Source organism: Mustela nivalis, assembly GCF_964662115.1.
Source record: "Mustela nivalis genome assembly, chromosome: X".
Taxonomy (NCBI): domain Eukaryota; kingdom Metazoa; phylum Chordata; class Mammalia; order Carnivora; family Mustelidae; genus Mustela; species Mustela nivalis.
The window spans coordinates 64,011,445-64,021,409 of NC_139040.1; the positions used below are offsets into that span (position 1 = coordinate 64,011,445).

General features: G+C 36.2%; 1 pseudogene across 1 annotated transcript; it reads left to right on the top strand.

Moving 5' to 3' along the window:
* The first annotated feature begins 4,941 nt into the window (after positions 1-4,941).
* LOC309855899 (nascent polypeptide-associated complex subunit alpha pseudogene) lies at positions 4,942-5,457 on the top strand (annotated as a pseudogene). Its single transcript has one exon. The product of its transcript is annotated as a nascent polypeptide-associated complex subunit alpha pseudogene (transcript).
* The last annotated feature ends 4,508 nt before the right edge of the window (positions 5,458-9,965 follow it).

The following is a 9,965-nucleotide window of genomic DNA, read 5'->3' on the forward strand; positions in this document are numbered from 1 at the left end:
TCAAATGTTTGCCCCTAACCCAGTGCTGGGGCTGCAGTTGACTTTGTGTGTAAGGTTATTTTACCCTCTTCCCTGGGCAAGAGTCACTTTAGAGGGGCAATGGTCACTATTGTGGCTACTTACAGAACGAGACATGTCAAGAACCACTTTAGGTGGGTGGATTGGTAGAATCCACAGGAAAATGCAGTGTGTGGGGTGTGGGTTGTCAGCAAGTTAGGTGGAAAATGTTCATGCTACTTTCCACAGGCTGGTCTGAGGAGGGAAATGGTCCCTCTCAAGTCTTTTGTTTTGGGAAAGTCTCCTAAAGAGCCCTGACTCTCCAGTGCACACTCTGAGATTAGTACATGAATCTCATATACCCCAGTTGCTTTTCAAACTACTGATTCTATGCTGTATTTTGAGAGGTTGTTTATTATGCTTTCTCTTTAAAAGCATATACTCAGTTTCCTATTGCTGTCTGGCTCTTCCAGATCTAACATTTCTGGTTTTTAAAATACTCAGAGTGAAGCTCTGATGGTTGTACAAACTTTTGAGTTAAGCCCTACTGGTTTTCAAAGTCAAATGTTTTGGGGGTTCGTCTTCTTATTCAGGTCCCCTATGTCTGGGGTACCTGATATGGGTTCTGTTGCTTTTGCCTCTCAAAGCATGTGGTGTCCCTCCTGTTTGTGTTTAGCTCACCAGGAGTTTGGTTCCCAACTCTTTCCACCCCTCCTACCTTTTTTGATGTGGCCCCTCTACAATTAACTATGGAGAGTCTATTCTTCCAGTTTTAGGGTCAGTTTCTGCATTAGTTACCCTGATGTGGCTGTTATCTAGGTGTATCCATAGGACAAGGTGAGTTAGGGTCCTCTCACTTTGTCATCTTCCCAGGCTCCTCAGATTTAAATCCAGGTTCTTCTGTCTAGGTTTCCTCTCATTTTAGTGGAGTTCATCTGTTAGTAGCTTCCTGGTAAAGGGTACATTGGAAAATGTTTGCATAATTACTTTCAGTCTTTAGTGTCTAAAAAAATTGTAAATTCTGCCTTGGTACTTAATTGGGCCTTTATCTGGAGATACAGTTTTCAAGTTGCATATAATTGTCTCTCAGAATTTTTAAGGCATTTCTTAACTGTTTTTCAGCCTTTGGTGTTGTTATTGAGGAGTTCATTACCATACTGATTCTAGATAAAGCTTTTTTTCCTTCTGTAGAAGTTTGTAGTCTCTTCGTACCTAGTGTAATGGAATTTCATGATGCTATACCTATGCAGGTATAGTTTTACCCATTGTACCAGGAATTTGTGGGCTCCTTCAATCTAGTAACTCATATTCTTTAGTTCTGGAAAAATTTTAAAATTTCACTAGTTATTATACCCCCCTTTATCTCTCTTATTTTTCTATAAGTCATACTACGTGGATAATGGATTTCCACAAGTCCTCTAATTTTCTTATCTTTTCTGCCCAATTTTCCTTTTATTTTTTTCTCTAACATCTGGAAAAATTCCTTAATTTTATCATTCAACCATTTTGTTGAACTTTTAATTTCTGTTTTCTTAGTTTTAGTTACTGAGAGTCTTTTAACATTTTCTCTATCTTTTTTTGGAGCAGACTGTTCTTGTTTGATGGATTCAAAATCTTATCATTTGTTTGAGAACATTTATTGTAGTTTTAATTGATGCTTTACTCTCCTTGCATTACCTCTGTTTTTTCTACAACTTGATTTTTTCTGTTTATTTTATTCTTTGCTTATTTATGAAAGGCTTTTCTTAACTATATGGTAATCTATGGATTTCTGTATACATTTAAGAGTGAGACACTAAAAATTTTATTAGATTTTTTGTGCTACTGCTTATGGTTTGAAATCTATGGGCTTAAATGTAGAATAATTTAACTTGAGGTGTTTAGTTGAGAAATTCCCAAGGTCAATATCTGAGATCATTCTTCATGGATGAGTCAGATTCTCCAGGTAAAGCTCTTACAATCTTCTGCCCTATGAAAACTATCCCATACTATTGTTTAAATGAGTTTTTGAAAGGAAGAAAAAATAAATGTATGTACTTAATCCTCCATTTTTACTCAGAAATGGGAGAATATGGTTCATATCATTGGCATATTCATAAGGGTAATAATGGCAATGTATCATCCTTCTTAGCATCAAGCACATTCTGAAAATATCAACACTTCCAGGGAAATGACATACTAACTCTTCTGAAATGGTCAATGATTATGTCCAGGGGTGAGTTTAGGAAATTTTGTACACATCAGGTGATAATAGTTGAATGTGAAGCTTAATTAGTAATATAGTTTAAACATGGGAGTGGTGCATCACCAATGAATCTTGGAACACTGAAAAAATAAAGTAAAATTAAGAAAAAAACATGGGGGTTATCCTTATTTAGATGGTCTGTAAGAGTTGTACAGGTGGGTAAAATTTTTAGGGAGAAAGTGTGGATGGAAAAGAGAGCTGTTGAGAGAGACTGGAACCTGAGTCTCTAAAGAGAAGGGGACTGGTGATAAAAGCAAGGAATGAGTGAAGTCTACAAGATTACTTGCTGTTTGTATCTTATGAATATTTTCAAGGCTCACACTTTGTACAATGTTGAACCTAAGATAAACAATTGGTCTGATTTAAAACTTGGCTAACCTAACTTAGACTAGAATTAATTCTGAAAATATTTATTGCATTCCTACTACTTATTTATTTACTCAACAAATAGTTACTGAGTACTTATTATACATCAGGCATGCTTCTAAGCCATGAAGATACAATGATAAAGTCACCAAAATTCTGCCTTCATGGAGTTTATTAGGTGCTAGATACTGTTCTAGTTGTAAGAAGACAGTGTTGAACATGATTAGTGAAGTCCCTATTCTTGTATAGCTTATATTGTGGTTTGATATGGGAGTAGAGAGTTAATAAACAAGATAATGTTCAATAATGATTAGTGTTAAGATAAAAGAAAAAAAGGTGATATGATATAGAGTAACTAGGTGATACAAAGCTGAAATGTGAATGATAAGAACACATATAAAATCTGAGGGAGAAAAACCTTTATAGACAGAGGAACAGCTAGGAGTGTTACATGTCAGTGGGACAGAAAGGCTATTATAACTGAAGCATAGTGATAAAGAGGTAGTGGTATGACTTGACATGGGTACAGACAAATCAAATAGCATCTAGTTATTTGTATTAAAATATTTTGTTTTTTAATGATAGCAATAGGGGGCTATTGGAGATCTTCAGGTAGGGTAATTAAATGATCTAACTTTTATTTGAAAAGGATGATCCCTACTGCTCTTGAAGAATGGATTATACTGTGGAAAGAATACAAGTAGGCAGACCTGTTAGGGGGCTGTTGTGGCAAACTAGGCAAGAGAACTGGTTAGAATAAACCATGGATATGGAAGGCAGTGGATAGATTTATAGATATAAATTCAAAGGAAAGTCGGGTAGATTGGGTATAAGGTTATAGGAAAAGAAGAGAATTAAGGATTATTCTCTTTTTTGCTTGAGTAACTTCATGGATAGTGATACCATTTCCTGAGATGGGAAAAGCTGGAAGGGGACCAGGTTTTTGTGTTTGTGAGATCAAGATTTCTGCTTAGAGACATTAAGTTTGAAATGCCTATTGAATATACAAGTGGTGAGATAAATTAAATAGTTAGATATACAAGTCTGGAGATCAGGAATATAGTTAAAAGTTGGGACTCATTCTCATATAGTTGGTTTGTATAAAGTTGTTCAGCTGCATAAATTTTTCTAGAGAGAAAACGTGGATGAGAGAGGTTTCAAACACTGAGACATACCAACATTGAAGGATGGACAGAGGAAGAGAAAAAAGTAAAGGAAAATGTGGAGAGGCCAGTGATATAAAAGGAGAACCAGGTGAATGTGGTGCCAAGAAGATAAAAGAATAAAGTATTTCAAGAACAGGAAAGAGTGATTACTTCCTAGTGCTTGACTAAGATGAGGACAAAGAAGTTTCTCCCCATTAGTAATGTAGATGGCATTTGGTGACCTTGGAAAGAATAATTTCAGTGAAATTTTAACTTTTAATTCCAACTGGAGTGGGTTGAGTTTAGAAACAGAGATAAGGTAGTGGAAACAGTGACTCTAGATGATAGTTTAAGCAAGTATTTCTGTGGTAAAGAGCAGAGAATTGGGGCAGTAGCAGAAAGGTAGCATTGGGGTCATGAGAGTGTTGGTTTTTTTCTTAACTTGTATGCTGATAAGAATGATCACTAGAACAGGATAAGTTGGTAATGTAGAAGAGAGTAAGTCCAGAATTCAGAAGATCCTGAGCTAGAAAAAAACTTAAGGACTTAAGAGAAGCCATGGACATATGAAAAACCCACAGCTAACATCCTGTTCAATGGCAAAAAAACTGAGAGATTTTCCTCTAATATCAGGAACAAGACAAAGATGTCCACTCCACTAGGGTTTAGTCAACATGGTACTGAAAGTCCGAGCCACAGCAATCACAAAAGAAAAAGAAACGAATCACCTATATTATTAAAGAATAAGGTAAACTGTCATTTGCAGATGATATTACATTTACATAGAAAATCCTGAAATCCACAAAAATTACTAGAATAAATGAATTCAGTGAAGTTCAAGATACAAAATGAATACCTAGAAATCCACAGTGTTTCTATACACTAATAACAAAGTAGCAGAAAGAAAAAAATTAAGATAACAACTTTATTTACAATTGCCCCTAAAGAATAAAATACCTAGAAATAAACCAAAAATGTGAAAGACCTGTAATCTGAAATCTATATAAAACATGGATGAAAGAAATTGAAGATGACACAAACAAATGGAAAGATATTCCATGCTTGGGGATTAGAGGAATTAATATCATTAAATGTCTACACTACCCAAAGCAATCTACACATTCAATGTAATCCCTATTAGGTCCCTCTCTTTCTGCTGCCATCTTGGTTCTACCTTCTCTGCACAAAATGTATGGTGAAGCCACAGAAACTATCCCTACTACAGAGTAGGAGTTGCCACAGCTTCAGGCTGAGACAGGGTCTGGATGAGAATATGACAGTGATGAATCAGTACCAAAGCTCAAGAAACAGGATTCCATACAGGCAACCACACAACCCCAGCTGGCAACATCAGTGGAAATTGATGAAGAATCAGACAGAAAAGCAAAAATAGAGTTGGAATGAAAAGAAGGCATAGAAGGCATGTCTAAACTGGGTCTTCAACAGGTTATGAGAGTCACTATGTATAAATCTAGGACTATCCTCTTTGTCATCACGTCATCAATATTTACGAGCCCAGCTTCTGATACCTGCATAGTTTTTGAGGAAGCCAAGATGGAGGATTTATTTCAGCAGACACAACTAGCAGCTGTTCAGAAATTCAAAGTTCAAGGTGAAACTGTCTCAAACATTCAGGAAAACACACAGACTTTTTCTTCTGCCATATTATTAGTTATAGAAATGCAACTGATTTCTGCACATTGATTTTGTATCCTGTCATGATGCTGAATTGCTGTATGAGTTCTAGCAGTTTTGGGGTGGTGTCTTTTGGGTTTTCCACATTAAGTATCATGTTGTCTCTGAAGAGTGAGAGTTTGAACTTCTTTGCCATTTTGAATGTGTTTTACTTCTTTTCTATACACTAACAATGTCACTAAAGAAAGAGAAATTAAGGAATTGATCCATTTAAAATTTCACGAAAAATGATAAGATACATAGGAATACACCTAACCAAAGGTGTAAAGGATCTATACTTTATAAACTACAGAACACTTATGAAAGAAATTGAGGAAGACACAGAGATGGAAAAATATTCCATGCTCATTGATTAGAAGAATAAACATTGTTAAAATGTTTATGCTACCCAGAGCAATTCACACATTCAAGGCAATCCTTATTAAAATACCATCAGCAAAAAAAAAAAAAAAAAAAAAAAAAATACCATTAGCATTTTTCACAGAGCTGGAACAAATAATCCTAAAATTTGTATGGAACCAGAAAAGACCCCAATTGACCAGGGGAATGTTGAAAAAGAAAACCAAAGCTGGGGGCATCAGAATTCCTGAATTCAAGCTATATTACAAAGCTGTAATCATCAAGACATCATGGCACAAGCACAAAAACAGACACACATATCAATGGAATAGAATGGAGAGCCCAGATATGGACCCTCAACTCTATGTGGAAATAATCTTCGACAAAACAGGAAAAAATATACAGTGGAAAAAAGACAGTCTCTTCAACAAATGGCGCTGGGAAAATTGGACAGCCACATGCAGAAGAATGAAACTGGACCATTCTTTTACACTATACACAAAGATAAACTCAAAATGGAAGAAAGACCTAAATGTGAGGCAGGAATCCATTAGAATCCTAAAGGAGAACTCAGGCAGTAACCTCTTCGACCTCAGCCACAGCAACTTCTTTCAAGACACATCTCTAAAAGCAAGGGAACCAAAGGCAAAAATGAACTCTTGGGACTTCATCAAGATGAAAAACTTCTGCCTGGAAAGGAAAACAATCATAAAACTAAAAGGCAACCTATAGAATGAGAGAAGATATTTGAAAATAACATATCAGAGAAAGGGCTGATATCCAAGATCTATAAAGAACTTCTCAAACTCAACACCCTCAAAACCCCAAATAGCCCAGTCAAGAAAAGGGCAGAATACATGAACAGACACTTCTATAAAGAAGACATACAAATGGCCAAGAGACACATGAAAAAAAGCTCTACATTACATCAGGGAAATACAAATCAAAACCACATTACACCAGTCAGAATGGTGAAAATTAACAAGACAGGAAACAACAAATGTTGACCAGGATGTGGAGAAAGGGAAACACTCTTACACAGTTGGTGGGAATGCAAGCTGGTACAGCCACTCTGGAAAATAGTATGGAGGTTCTTCTGGAAGTTAAAAATAGAGCCACCCTACAATTCAACAACTGCAGTGCTGGATATTTACCCCAAAGATACAAATTTAGTGAAACAAAGAGGCACCTGTTTCCCCAATGTTCATAGCAGCAATGTCCACAATAGCCAAACTATGGAAGGAGCTGAGTTGTCCTTTAAAAGGTGAATGGATATTCATATGGTTCATATATACAATGGAATATTACTCAGCCATCAGGCAGGATGAATACTTAGCATTTACATCAACATGGATGGAACTGGAGGGGATTATGCTAAGTAAAATAAGTCAAACAGAGAAAGAAAATTATCATATGGTTTCACTCATATGTGGAATATAAGAAATAGGACAGAGTATCATAGAGAAGAGAGAGAAAACTGAGGGGGAAGAAATCAGAGAGGGAGACAAACCATGAGAGACTCTTTACTCTGGAAAACAAACTGAGGGTCAGAGAAGGGGAGGTGGGTGGGGAATGGGATATCATGGTGATGGGTATTAAGGAGGGCACATGTTGTGATGAGCATTGGGTGTTATATGCAACTGATGAATCACTGAACACTACATCTAAAACTAATGAAGTACTATATACTGGGTAATTGAATTTAAACTCCAATTGTACAAGAGAAGTGTACAAGAGAAGTGTTAAGAGGAAGAGGTTGATGAAACAGGTCTATGTTAAGGACATAGAATAGGTCATGTCACAAGCAAATGTGTCAAGAACAAAAGCAGTTCAACCCCTGAAAAACAATGGTAATGATATTGTAAATGCTATTATGGAATTAAAAATGTTTACCATCTGATAATTGACTCTCTCTGCTTGACTTATTTCACTCAGCATAATCTCTTCCAGACCCATCCATTTTTGCTACAAAAGTTCGGTATTCATCCTTTCTGATGGAGGCATAATACTCCATAGTGTATATGGACCACATCTTCCTTATCCATTCATCCGTTGAAGGGCATCTTGGTTCTTTCCACAGTTTGGCGACCGTGGCCATTGCTGCTATAAACGTTGGGGTACAGATGTCTTTTCACGACATCTGTATCTTTGGGGTAAATACCCAGCAGTGCAATTGCAGGGTCATAGGGAAGCTCTATTTTTAATTTCTTGAGGAATCTCCACACTGTTTTCCAAAGAGGCTGCACCAACTTGCATTCCCACCAACAGTGGAAGAGGGTTCCTCTTTCTCCACATCCCCTCCAACATATGTTGTTTCCTGTCTTGCTAATTTTGGCCATTCTAACTGGTGTAAGGTGATATCTCAATGTGGTTTTAATTTGAATCTCTCTGAGGGCTAGTGATGATGAACATTTTTTCATGTGTCTGATAGCCATTTGTATGTCTTCATTGGAGAAGTGTCTGTTCATGTCTTCTGCCCATTTTTTGATATGATTGTCTGTTTTGTGCATGTTGAGTTTGAGGAGTTCTTTATAGATCCTGGATATCAACCTTTTGTCTGTGCTGTCATTTGCAAATATCTTCTCCCATTCTGTGGGTTGCCTCTTTGTTTTGTTGACTCTTTCCTTTGCTGTGCAGAAGCTTTTGATTTTGATGAAGTCCCAAAAGTTTATTTTCGCTTTTGTTTCCTTTGCCTTTGGAGACATATCTTGAAAGAAGTTGCTGTGGCTGGTATCGAAGATTACTGCCTATGTTCTCCTCTAGGATTCTGATGGATTCCTGCCTCACATTGAGGTCTTTTATCCATTTTAAAAAATTATTTATTTATTTATTTATTTATTTATTTATTTGTTTGTTTGTTTTCTTTTATCCATTTTGAGTTTATCTTTGTGTACGGTGTAAGAGAATTGTAAAGTTTCATTCTTCTACATATTGCTGTCCAGTTTTCCCAGCACCATTTATTGAAGAGCATGTCTTTTTTCCACTGTATATTTCTGTCACTTTTGTCGAAGATTATTTGACCATAGAGTGGAGGGTTCATATTTGGGTTCTCTACTCTGCTCCACTGATCTATGTGTCTGTTTTTATGACAGTACCAAGCTGTCTTGGTGATCACAGCTTTGAAATTGAGGAGTGTCTTTTGGTGTTTCAAAAGAAAAACTGAAGTTTAGTTTGAGATTTGTACTATTTCTCTCATTAATAAAGTTATGGCTTCTTGTTGGGTGGGAAAAAAGGGAATCCCTATCAAAATGCCAACAGCATTTTTCACAAAACTAGAAGAAAAATATTAAAATTTGATGGAATCACTAAAGGCCTCAAATAGCCAAATCAATCTTGAGAAAGAAAAATAAAGCTGGAGGTATTACAATCTTAGATTTCAAAATATACTACAAATATGTAGTAATCAAAAAAGTATGGTACTGGTACGAAAATAGACACACAGATCAGTGGGATAGAGCAGAAAGCCTAGAAATAAATCCAAAATTACATGGTGGATTCATCTTCAAGAAATGAGGCAAGCACATGCAATGGGAAAAAGTTTCTTCAAAACACTGGAAAACTGATTAGCAAAAGGATGAAACTGGACCACTTTCTAATACCATATACAACATTCCTTTGGGGATTCGGGGTCTCTTCTGGTTCCATACAAATTTTAGGATTGTTTGATCCAACTCTGTGAAAAAAACCAATGGCATTTTAATAGGGATAGCATTGAAATTATAGTACTCTGGGTAGGATAGACAGTTTAAGAATGTTTATCTGATCCATAAACATGGAAAGATTTCCATCTTTTTGTTTCTTTTTCAATTTCTTTCATAAGTGTCCTGTAATTTGTAGAGTATAGATTGTTTACCTCTTCAGTTAGGTTTATTCCTAGGTATCTTATGGTTTCTGGTGCTATTGTAAATGGAATAAATTCCTTAATTTCTCTTTCTACTGTTATATAATTAGTGTATAGAAAAGCAACTGATTTGAGAGGGAGGAGACAAGATGGTAGAGAAGTAGAAGGCTGAGACTACTTCAGCTAGCAGGAGATCAGCTAGATAGCTTATCTAAAGATTGCAAACACCTGAAAATCCATCAGCAGATGGAAGAGAAGAAGAACAGCAATTCTGGAAACAGAAAAACAACCACTTTCTGAAAGGTAGGACCGGTGGAGAAGTGAATCCAAAGCGACG